Source organism: Austrofundulus limnaeus, unplaced genomic scaffold (genome assembly GCF_001266775.1).
Source record: "Austrofundulus limnaeus strain Quisiro unplaced genomic scaffold, Austrofundulus_limnaeus-1.0 Scaffold13, whole genome shotgun sequence".
Taxonomy (NCBI): domain Eukaryota; kingdom Metazoa; phylum Chordata; class Actinopteri; order Cyprinodontiformes; family Rivulidae; genus Austrofundulus; species Austrofundulus limnaeus.
In genome coordinates this window covers 1,708,133-1,718,576 of record NW_013952415.1, presented here as the reverse complement: position 1 = coordinate 1,718,576, position 10,444 = coordinate 1,708,133, and the positions used below count along the sequence as shown (strand labels likewise).

The following is a 10,444-nucleotide window of genomic DNA, read 5'->3' as shown; positions in this document are numbered from 1 at the left end:
CCCCAAAGCAGCCTTCGCCCCCACCTCTCTCTCATTTGATTGACGTTGCACTGACTCGTCCTGCTCTAGGGGAAAGGAGAGCGGAAAAAGTTCAAAACTTAATTCTACTGGCAGAACAGGTTGGAAGGTGGCTATTTAATGTTATTTATTGTTTTTTAAATCATCCTACAGGCTCTGACATGTTAGATAATTTTGAAAATAAGGCTTTGAAAAAAATCCTTAAGACTTGAAAAAATCTGTGAGATTGCCCTATACGTCTGTATACCTGCAAAATTATGTAAAATTCTTATAACTTACGTACAATCCTTACAAGTTGACATGTATGTTGTTATTTACTGTATTTGCTTTCTGGGAAAGCAAAGAAATCTAWGTTTACCATMGTACCTTTCASTGTCAAACTTGTTTTTAGGGGTTTAAATTGGGGTGRGTCGGACATAGTTCGGGGAGGGGGKGTGYGCTTCAAMTCGCCTAGGGCACCAAAATAGCTAGAGCCAGCACTGCCCTCACCTCCCGTTAAAAAAGTAACGCCCGTCACGACGATGACGTCTCAAAACCGCGGTTTTACCGAGGTTCGGACGGCGAGGCAAAGAGGTCTTCTGCTTGAACRCACAGCAGAGAGATGGGGGCTCGATTGCCAAGTCTTGACCCCAAATCCAGGCTGAGGTCAGAGGTCAGGCAGCCGAGCAGACGAGAGTTTGACAGGTCTCCATTTTCTTACAGCAGGTCCTGGACYTTCTTTCCAAAAACTGAGGCTTCTTCCAACCCCCCTCCCTCTCATCCTCATTTACATCAGGTCRTTTGTTATGACTTTATGATTATATATGGGGCTTTGTCTGGTTGTGCATGTACCGTCACCGCTCCCAGCTGGTCCCCATTAATAACCGGGGCCCGGCGCAGACAGAGCGGGAGAGACGGAGGAGCTTGTTAGCCTCACAGCCGAACGCAGGGGGCTCAGCGTGCGAGAGTGGAAAGGGCCGACAGGACAGGAGGGAGGTGTACGCCACGCACACACACAGACACACACACTGACATGGACACACAGACACACACACTGACATGGACACACAGACACACACACTGACATGGACACCTGGAGCATCTTTTTTTTTTTACTCCTCAACCACAGACCTGAGGTGCATGACATGATGTCCGGTGTTTGTCGTCAGGCCTGTTTGTGATGTATTTCTGTGGAAGCCGATGTGTGTTTGGAGTGAAAGCTTAATGAGGACGACTGGACAGAGTGCCCCCCCCTCCCCCCGCCGTGCAGACGGCGGGCCATTGTGGGCCCCCGAACGACGGCAGAAGCCTCCCCGAAAAACCCGCTCTGCGCCCCGGGAGTCGGTGGGGGAATAAAGGCGTGGAAATAGGATTTATTTAGCACGCCTCATCAAAAGGGAATTAGCAGGGTTTGAGGAGGGAAGACGGGGCTCTGTTTAGAGCTAGGATGAATGGCGGGATCATCTCTGTAATCCCGTACCCCCTCCCCACACCCCCCTGTTCTCCTCCTGCCCCAAAGAAAGAGGAGACAGTCACCCACATTAGCGCCCACGCTAGCCTCRCTGCAAAACCCTCCTTGAAAGAAAACCCGTCTCAGATCTGGAAGGCACAACACGTGGATCCCCCTTTCTTCCCTTCCACCCCACCTTTGATTCCGCCTCCTTCCCTGGAAAACACGGAGTTGTCAGGCTCGATGACGGCGCCGATCTGGCGACGCCGACATGCAACAAACAACGAGCGAGCCGTGTAAACTAAAGCAAACAAAAGCCCCTCTCCCGCTCCTCCAAAAAGGCGGGATCCCTCCCACCTGCCACCCTGCGCCGCTGATGAAACATACAGTAACAGAGAGCAGCCATTAAACGGGCGAGCAGGAAAAAAAACGACTTGTACGACGTGAAAAGGCGAGGAGGAGGAGGAGGAAGGCTTGTTTTTTGGCTGTCAGTCACACACAGGCTTGTTCATTATCACCCCTGCTTGTGTTTGTGTTTTGTACCTCTCCCTCTGCCCGAGACGTGGCGGCGGTGTGTGGGGGGGTTTGTTACCTGGGAACGAGGGTGACAGGCTAAATGATGCAAATCTCTGTCAACGAGGCACTAAACTCAAGTTTTGCTCAAATCTCATCAACATTCCTCCCGGCGTTCGAACAATCAGATCTGGAAGGAGGGGGTATCGRTAATTGACAGGGAGCTCAATTCCCAGGAGTTTGGCAAAACAAGGTGCAGCGATCCATTTTTTAAAAATGCCACAAACCAAAGTGTTTATTCGCTCTTTTATTTTGGTAATTTCACTTCCTGAGAGGCTTAAACGAGGCTAAAGTCCACACATTTAGACAAATGAAGTTTTAATTGGGCTAAAATATGCAGCAGAACTCTACGTTTCCTTCTCCCGTGGGCTCACCTCCCTCCTCTTCCTCCTCCTCCTTCCCGTCTTCGTCTCGGCAGCAGAGCTGATATAATGGCCAGAATAAGAAATGCTGCCGTGCCCATATATATCTCATCGCCTGGGTAATTCTGGCTCAGTTTATGTGTTCTCGAAGGCTGCGTCGGGCCTCGGCAGACCCATAGCTCCTTTATGTTGGACCCAGGAGAATCTGCCCCCTGCACAGGTACGGGCCTCGGAGAAACAAACACCATCAGTAACCTGTCTGCTGCTCAACGAGGCTGCCGAGAGACCCCCGCTCCCCCCTCCCTCCGATCCATCCATCGTCTCTCTCTTCTCTACCTCTTTCCATCYCTGCACCCCGCAACCTAATCATCGCCGGCCCCCATTGTCATGATTTATCGCTCCACGCGCCGCGGAAAACCAATAGATCAGGTTTGCGGCAGGGGGGCCCGAGAGGCAGGGACGGGGAGGCGGGAGTGCGTGGAAGTAGAAGGGGGGACGTGGAGGGTAAAAAAAAAAAAAACCCCACCTATGATGAAGTGCTCTGTGACGCAGAAGGAAGAAGCAACAGCGACATCAGAGCTCGCAGTCGGCGTCTTGACATCCTCCTGAGCGCATCCCTCTTTCTTCTCCCGCTCTGGCTCATTGCAGCTTCCCTCCGGCGTCCTCCCCCGGCGTCCCCGTGGTCCTCATCTGTTTTCTTTAGCCCCCTCCCTCATTAACGYACCTCCGTAAGGACTGAATATCAACATTAGTGAGGAGATAATTCCTACAATTAGCTTTGATTGGCTGAAAATGGAGCAGGGTCATAGTGAGTGGAGTTGTTTTTTTTAATGCAAACTTGGCTGCAATAAAACCATCAAATAAAGTTTTAATAAGTTTTTATGCTTTACGTGTTTGGAACTTTTGATAAACGCTCCATCATGAGACCACGGTGACAAGAAGGCACAAGAAATCTGCACCTGCTGTGAAGCACGGCGGTGTTAGCATCATGTCAGGTGTACAAAGTGAATGAGACAATCAGAGAGGACTAACTCCAAGATGTCCAACTCGCCTCAAATCAACAGCAAGAGCAGGGGTGTCCAACTCATCTTCACCGAGGGCCACATGAGCAGCATAATAACTGAGCTCTACCTGGTATTTCCTGCATAGAAACATTTTAACACATCTTCACCGAGGGACATATGAGCTTTATCGTTGTGATTAACTTCAACTAAACATGGAACATGTTCCTGAGCACCGCTAGAAAATTATAACTGAGCTCTACCTGGTATTTCCTGCATAGGAACAACATTTTAACACATTTTATAAACTGAAAAGTACTACGATTACAACAGACTGAATATCAAATAAATAAAACAGAAATACTATTAAAAGTAAAAGAGAGACTTTTACTCACTGCTGAGTCRCGAGAAGCTCACTTCTTGGATCTTGAAACGTAAGTGGGAAATTCCCACTTCCCACTACAATGATGCTGCAAGCAAAATTAACCGGCAAAAAATGCATTCTCCCAGCAATAAAGTTACTGGATTGAATGGGTAGAGCATGCATGTTCTGTCCATGCATGGCCCGGTGCCACTCATCTGGGTGCCCTGAGCACAACTGCTTTTTTTTTTTTGCGGTCCACATAAAGTGACATGGCAGGCCACATTTGGCTTGTAGACCTTGAGTTTGACATGTGGGCTGGACGGCTGAAACTTGGACTCACGTTACAGTTTGTTTCTGAACCTCAACCCGATTAAAAATGTGTGACAGGAACCAACTGTGCAAAGAAAAGTGGTCAAATGTCCGGATGGGGTCATGCAGGTCGAGGAGCACCCTACTGTACTAATTTGAAGCAAGAAAACCCTTTGCATTAGAAAGCATTGTATTGTAAGAATAAAACGTATGGATCACTAAAGTTTCCATATTTCAGATGATCTTCAGGACTTACTGTATTTAGAAGTGTAGTTTTTTTCCTGCCCTCTGCTAAAATAAACCCAAAAACTCAGACAAACACGTCCAATTTGGTTAAAGTCAGTAATCCTGCCAGCCTTGAACGCGCCTCCCTTCACTCTGGGAAATTTAGCATGCCCCCTCGGCTGAGGCAGAAAATGAGATTACTGTATTTAAATGACTATGGTAATGGCGAGCATGCTGCCAGGCCCCTGTAGGATAAGGGATTTCTCCTGTGCTCATTGTTAGCAGTTTTGCAAAGTGCCATCGTCCTGCTCCGGCTCACAATGGGGATGTCATTTAAAAGACATTTCTTTCTCTTTCTCGCTCTCCCCCCCTCACCTCCCTGCTTTTCTTTCTTTTTGTTCCAGCCTCGTGTAGCGGCCCCCAGGAGGGCCGGTCTCCGAGCGACCGCGCCGTCAACCTTCTCGACCCACCGGTCCAGACATAAGGTGCATATTCTTTATTTAAAAGCTCGCTTGAGTGATTGGACATGGTCAGTCTGTTTTGGAAGACATAATCCAATCTATGTTTGTAATGAAGTGGGCTCTCTGAGGACCGACGCCATGTGTCGGCTGTGGAGTCCAGGTGGCCGGGGGGTCAAGTGTTTGTGCGTACCTGGGCGACATTGATGAACGTGAGGATTTATTCTCTCCAATTTTTAAATGGTTCCTAAAGAAATACTGAGTATTTTATAGATTTACTTACTTGTTTACTTACTTGTTTTGAGCTTCTGGTACACACAGGTGCTGCCAGTTATAAGATTTATTGCTAAGAAGTTGAACCATTGTTACAATAAAARCTAATCTGCCAAGCACTAATTCTCTTCCTTTTATGCTATTATTGGTAAAAACTCATAATTATGTGTTGATATTGAAAGTTAAAGGTTCAGTTGGTGAATTTTCTGCTTATATCCATGTTCATAAGAGGCAGGAAATTAGGTATTTAACAGAATCTAAATTTGAAGATTCTTCTTTTGATCTTGTCATCACAGAGGGCAGTAAATGGACTCACAGGTGCCAGCACAAAAACAAAACAAAACCACGACAGAAAGAGTAAAACTTTAGAATATTTATTATGTGAAAAAATGTACATGAATGAAACGGGAAACCTCAAGGCATTAGCACTGAAATAAGATAGTCTCAGGTATTTTTATTTAAAAAAATGTATTTTTGTCTTTTTGCTTTTTGAAAAYCAGGATCCATGAGTCCAAGGAGGAGCTGAATAATGCATCGGTGGAGAGTGGGCAGGAAGGTAAGCCTAAGATTTCTTTATTTTTCTTTATTCAATTTTTGTTTTCCTTTTTTGTTATAATTTTTGTTTTGTTTTGTATTTTGTTAAACCTCAGTGGAATTGTTATTTTTGTTGAAAAGTGCACATTAGCTGTATTTTCCGGACTACGAGTCACACTTTTTTCATAGTTTGGCTGGTCCTGCGACTTATAGTTTAAAGTGAAATATCTGTTTTTTCATCTTCTTGACATTTTCTGACTGATGTGTTTAGTTCATACCGCCTGACATGAACCAAGGAGTAAATTGTAGTAAATTGAGGATTGTGGTAACTGTGGTTTATGTTGTTCCTGTAGCCTACCAGTTAAAAAAGTGAGCAGCAGAAAGCAAGTATGGAGTGAATGAAGAGCTTGTGAGGAACTGGTGAAACTCTTACTGCGCTGAAGAAAATTACACTGCAAAAACTGTCCGTCTTACAAAGTTTTAAAATCTTATATCAGCCAAAAAGTCTTTTTGATCTTGTTTTGAGACTGATTTACTAAACAAGAACTGATTGTGTAAGAATAATCATCTTGATTATTTGTCTTGTTAGCCTGAAAATGTGACTCAAATTAAGTCAAAATTTTTCTGCCAATGGGGTAACAAAATTTTACTTAGTAAGATTCTTGAAATAAGAAAAAATTGAGTCAAATCAAGTATTTAAAGAATCTTACCAAGTAAAATTTTCTTACTCCGTTGGCAGAAGATTTTGACTTAATTTATTGTCAAATTTTCAGACTAGCAAGACAAATAATGTTACACATTCTGAAAACAAGATGATTATTCTTACACAATCAGTTCTTGTTTAGTAAATCAGTCTCAAAACAAGATCAAAAAGACTTTTTGGCTGATATAAGATTTTAAAACNGATTTACTAAACAAGAACTGATTGTGTAAGAATAATCATCTTGATTATTTGTCTTGTTAGCCTGAAAATGTGACTCAAATTAAGTCAAAATTTTTCTGCCAATGGGGTAACAAAATTTTACTTAGTAAGATTCTTGAAATAAGAAAAAATTGAGTCAAATCAAGTATTTAAAGAATCTTACCAAGTAAAATTTTCTTACTCCGTTGGCAGAAGATTTTGACTTAATTTATTGTCAAATTTTCAGACTAGCAAGACAAATAATGTTACACATTCTGAAAACAAGATGATTATTCTTACACAATCAGTTCTTGTTTAGTAAATCAGTCTCAAAACAAGATCAAAAAGACTTTTTGGCTGATATAAGATTTTAAAACTTGGTTAGGTGGACATTTTTTTGCAGTGTAAGAAAGCTAATCGTGTGATGTGGAATGAGATTGGTGAACTTACCGATAACTAGCTTGTTGCATTGGGTCCAGCTTGTGTTTCTGTAGAACCAGCTAGATGTCAGCGAAGATCAAAATGTTTCAAAYGCACAAATCCTATTTYATTTTATTTGCAACRCAACAATCATAGATTATACCAAACTTGAAACAGAAGTACTGAAAACTGAGTCGGACCATCCAGCACTAGTACATTAATGACGAGAGGACAGGACGACAGAGGATGGTAATCTAATGTTAACTTGTTGTTGGTACCGTAGCTTGTTTTTTTGTATCCTGCTGCAGATGTTTAGTTGAACTCGTGCGAAATAAAAATAAATAATTTGTTTAAACTTACTCTGTGTGTAATCTGTCTGTTAAGTCTGAAGCGACTAATAGTTTGGAAAATACAGTAAAGAAACTGAGTCGGACTTGCCAGAGCAAATCATCGTCATGTGACCACTAAGACTGAGGTGAGACCATTCGGTTGTTRGGACAAATTGTCCTCACAGTGGAGGAGATAACTGACCAGGAAGAAAAGCTACTGAGCAGCAGCTGATGAGGTAAGTGGACGCAGGTCAACTGACTGGAAACAGGATGTGAGRTAAGTGCCGTTTAACAGTTACCTAGACACAAATATTGAAACATTTACTTTAGTTGCACAAGAATCAAACATCTGTTCGTGTCTTGACTATAGATATCCTAAAACAAGTCAACAGGTAACATCAGAAAATACTTTTTTCCAAAATTTAACGTTTTTCTTTGTAATCCCGTCGTGTTTCAAGAGACTAAAAATTTCCTAAAAGGCGTTAACGGGAATCATAGRGATCTGATCGTGTCTTCCAGGTGTCTGTGCATGAGTAAATGTTTTTATCTCAGGTGGTTAGGTGAAGTGATGGGGTGCGGAGGGGTGGGTTACTGACTGCAGCAGCTTTGCGGGGGATATCATCTCAGATCGAACAACAACAGCAACAAAAAAAAGAAAGGAGTGAGGGAGAAAAAGCTGCTTCCACACAAGCTGTTCTCATTCTTCTCTGCTTCCGGTCCAGTGGAACAGTTGATGAAGTTTAAATGAAGCAGAATTAGGAGATCAAGCAGACACGGGAACCGGTGTTGATGGCATCTGCGCGTCGTCTCCCCMCCTCTMCTTCCTCTTCAAACCCAGGAGAATGAAACTGAGGACAGCTGACCTGGATGAAATTGAGAGAAAGAGAACCACGAGGGAGAAGGGAGGAGAAAAAGGGCAAAGAGGAGGAGGAGGAGGGGGGAAACGAAGAGAGATAAGGGGATGAAGTAGCTCCTAAATGTGATAATCTCCAATCACCTCTAACATCAATTCTGTCAAGGCCCGGGTTAATGAGCTCACAGCCGATCAAGCGTTACACGCCGCCGCCCCGTACCACCTCCTGATTCCGCCTTTTCTCTGCCTTGCAGTTGCTCTCATCATCACTGTTCTTTTGATTTAATCCCTCATACTTCAGCTGATTTGAGAAAGACTAGAAAGAGGAATGGAGGCAAGGGAAAGGGGTGGGAGGGGGGTAGCCTATTACCCAAGCTCCTCTGCTCTCAACTATCTAAATGCTAACGATGTGAGGGGGCGAGAGAGGGGAGGGGAGGGAAATAATGATGGGAGGAAGACGCCATGGAGAAATGGGGAAGGACAGGAGGGGGGCTAATCTGCTGCAGCTCAGGGGTCTCCGGGAGCAGTTTGGTAATTCTGAAAGCAAGTTAGCTGTGGCTGACCTTTCATCCCTGAGGGGTCAAAGCACCTGATCTCTGCTGAGTTCGGCTCTTTACTTTCACTTCAGCTGTTTAGACACCGAGATCAACATCTTTTGCCTTTCCCGTGCTCACGTTTCCTTATTTTTTCTTTTTTRTAAAACCGGCTTTTCTCCGCTTCTCCGGTGATGTAAAAACACACCTGCTGCACAGAATCAGATGTTATGGATCTGATTCAGTTTGGCCCATGTAGTCAGTTGGAAAAGAAAGAGGTAAAAACTGCTGATGGCCCTGAACTCTGAGTAATGTCTGTTTCCAGCTCTGCAGAGGGATTCTCACATCACTGCCTGCTTTCTGAACAGYAGTTTTATTGTTGCCCAAAGGCAAWGGCAGAGGATCTTCCTTATGTTCCCCAGATCCATATGTTCCTCTCTGTACATATGTTCACTGACTTATATTATCAACCCAGAGCAACATAGGTACCAAGGAACATTGGTATTAGGGAACATAGGTACTGGGGAACATTGGTACCAAAGAACATAAGTACCGGGAACATAGATGTTTGGGAACATGGGTACAAGGAAACATACTGTAGATATTGGGGAACATAGATACCAAGATGCATAGATATTCAGAAACATTGGTACCAAAGAACATAGGTATTAGGGAACATAGGTACCAAGGAACAAAGGTATTGGGGAAACATAGGTATTGGAGAACATGTAGGTACCAAAGAACATAGATATTGGGGAACATAGGTACTGGGAAACATAGACACCAAGGAACATAGGTATTCGGGAACATGGGTACCAGAAMCATAGGTGTTTGTGAACATGAGTACAAGGAAATATAGATATTTGGGGAACATAGATACCAAGAAACACGGGTATTCAGGAACATTGGGGAACAKTGGTACTGGGAAACATAGGTACCAAGGAACATATGTATTGGGAAACATAGGTACCAAAGAACATAGATATTGGGAAATATAGGTACCAAAGAACATAAGTACTGGGAAACATAGGTACTGGGGAACATTGGTACCAAAGAACATAGGTATAGGAGAACATAGGTACCAAAGAACATTAGTACTGGGGAACATTGGTACCAWGGAACATAGATATTCTGGAACATAYTGTAGGTACCGGGAACATTRGTGTTTGGGAGCMTGGGYTCAAGGAAACATAGATATTGGGGAACATAGATACCATAAAACATAYGTCTCAGGTAACGTGTTAAGGAACAGCGGTACTAGGGAAATTGGTTACCAGGAAATATAGGTACCTGGAAATTTAGGTGTCAGGTAACTTAGGTATCAGAGACCAGAGTTTCTGGAGGACATATATACCAGAAGACATAGGGTATGGACCCATTAACTTTTGAATTCAAGCTAATWCAAGATGGCCACCACAGCTGAACAACGCTAGCCTACACAAAAACAGCTACACCTCATTGAATTTTACACATTTTGAGCTGAAATTTGGTGTGGTAGTTGTTGAGGATGTAGTCCAAGCACCAACAGATGATTCGCTACATTGCGTGGCGTCATTTCTAATCATGAGATGATTTTAGTTTAAGACTCAAGCATGAACAGCACAGAATTGGATGATATGAATCTGTCTCAGTTTGGCTCCTGTAGGTAAAACTCTGAGTAATGTCTGTTTYCTGTCTGCAGAGCGGTTCTCAGCTGTCTACGTGCCCCTCAGAATATCACTTTTCTAAGTTAAGCCTTCCTCCGCGGGCCTCCACTTCCTCSAAACAACTGAGTAAATATTTTGCTCGGAAAAATTTCCAGTTTGGCATGACCGCACAACGCCGGTGTCTGAGCTTTAACTGAACCACGCGTTCCCCCCCCC

The 10,444-nt window shown here is 43.7% G+C and overlaps 1 long non-coding RNA gene across 2 annotated transcripts in view; it reads left to right on the top strand.

Moving 5' to 3' along the window:
- The window catches only part of LOC106513558 (uncharacterized), a 13,483-nt gene extending 7,938 nt beyond the window's left edge, over window positions 1-5,545 (top strand). Inside the window, exons 3-4 of one of the 2 annotated variants that reach the window (XR_001309796.1) lie at window positions 4,686-4,766; window positions 5,513-5,545. This is a non-coding gene — a long non-coding RNA (uncharacterized LOC106513558). Of the gene's footprint in view, window positions 1-4,685; window positions 4,767-4,857; window positions 4,947-5,512 lie in introns of those variants that run through there. The other variant, XR_001309795.1, reaches the window with a different exon arrangement.
- Window positions 5,546-10,444: the final 4,899 nt, after the last annotated feature.